Source organism: Penaeus japonicus, unplaced genomic scaffold, assembly GCF_977035675.1.
Source record: "Penaeus japonicus unplaced genomic scaffold, GWHDUDI00000001_assembly GWHDUDI00000021, whole genome shotgun sequence".
Lineage (NCBI taxonomy): Eukaryota > Metazoa > Arthropoda > Malacostraca > Decapoda > Penaeidae > Penaeus > Penaeus japonicus.
The window spans coordinates 27,269,024-27,271,523 of record NW_028234423.1 but is presented as its reverse complement, the minus strand read 5'-3'; positions in this window follow the sequence as shown (position 1 = coordinate 27,271,523).

Here is a 2,500-nt window from a genome sequence, read left to right as displayed (position 1 = left end):
GCACACTCGAATACACATTTAAACACACTCACGTACATAGTCGTTCAGAGACATACAGAGTCAACCTCCCCTCCCCCTCCCCCTCTCCGCCGACACACACAGCATAGAAACAAAATTGAAACCATCAAATGATATGTTATCTTACCCAACTCACGCACGCACACACACACACACACACACACACACACACACACACACACACACACACACACACACACACACACACACACACACACACACACACACACACACACACACACACACACACACACACACACATACCTCAGCAACAAAACTTTGACCAAATGATTTGTTATATCATGTAGTCGGCTATACTACAAGGTTACGCTTATGAATATGATTATAGATGTGTCATATACAATCGCTTAATGTTATGTATATATTACATTGTGAGAGTAATGTTGTTATTCACATAGCATATATATATTTATATATTTGATAATCTAGTATATATATATATAATGGTGATTTAGTACGTAGATATTTATTGGTTATTTACATACGCAGACGACTATATATATCTATTTATATATATATGTATATACATTACTCATTATACGTATAGTATATTACATATATTATATTTCATATATATATATAGATTTATATATATATATATATATATATATATATATATACTATTACGATATATACATACTCATGTTATACTACTCATACGTATATATTACATATATATCTATATATTATATAGGTAAATATATATATATAGATATAGTAATATATATAAATTCTAAATATATATATATATATATATATACTATATATATATATATATATATATATATATATATATAATATATATATTATATATATATTACACATATACATACACACACACACACACACACACACACACACACACACACACACACACACACACACACAGGCAGACACACACATCCAGGCAGACACGCACACAGAGGCGCACACACACTGGCTGACACATGCGCACAGGCAGATACATGCACAGTCACTGACACACAGGCAGACACACACACATAGACAGATACACTCACAGGCACACACACACAGGCAGACACACACACATACATAGGCAGAGACACATACATAGGCAGACACACACACATAGGCACACACACATATAGGCAGACTCGCACACAGAGGCAGACACACACAGGCAGACAAACACACACACAGGCAGAAACACACACACAGGCAGAGACACACACACAGGCAGAGACACACACACAGGCAGAGACACACACACAGGCAGAGACACACACACAGGCAGAGACACACACACAGGCAGAGACACACACACAGGCAGAGACACACACACAGGCAGAGACACACACACAGGCAGAGACACACACACAGGCAGACAAACACACACACAGGCAGATAAACACACACACAGGCAGACACACACAAACACACACATACAGGCAGACACACACATAGGCAGAGACACACACATAGGCAGACACACACACACAGGCAGACGCACACAAACACACACACACAGGCAGACACACACACATACATAGGCAGAGACACACACATAGGCAGACACACACACATAGGCAGACGCACACACACAGGCAGACACACACATACATAGGCAGAGACACACACATAGGCAGACACACACATATAGGCAGACACGCACACAGAGGCAGATGCACACACACAGGCAGACAAACATACAGAGGCAGACACGCACACAGAGGCACACACACACATACAGGCAGACACATGCACGTCACACACACACAGAGGCAGACACACACACAGGCAGAGACACACACACAGAGACATACACACACATGCAGACAACACACACAGGCAGACACACACACAGGCAGACGCACACACAGGCAGACGCACACACAGGCAGACGCACAGACACACACAAAGGCAGACACACACACAGACACACACACACACACAGGCAGAGACACACACACAGGCAAACACACACACATGCAGACATACACACAGGCACACACATACACAGACAGACATAGACACACATGCAGACACACACACAGGCAGACGCATAGACACACACAAAGGCAGACACTCACACACACGAGAGAACACAGTATTCCCGTGTAAGTAAGAAATTCTAATTCCGTGTTGAGTTGGTCTTCTGTGAATGTAATTGTATACGTCTTCTTGTCTGTCTGCCCTCTACCTCTCTCTCTCTTTCTTTCTCTCTCTCTCTCTCTCTCTCTCTCTCTCTCTCTCTCTCTCTCTCTCTCTCTCTCTCTCTCTCTTTTTCTCTCTTTCTCTCTCTCTTTCTCTCTCTCTCTCCCTCCCTCCCTCCCTCTCTCTCTCTCCTTCGTCCGTCATCCCTTCCAGCTTCATTCATTATAATAATAACAATAATGATATATACAACAATAAAAGCACGTTAACAAAAGACATGACACAACCCACGCCAGTGACGTCATCATCTGCCAGCGAGAAACCTACTCCGAACAAACACTAGATT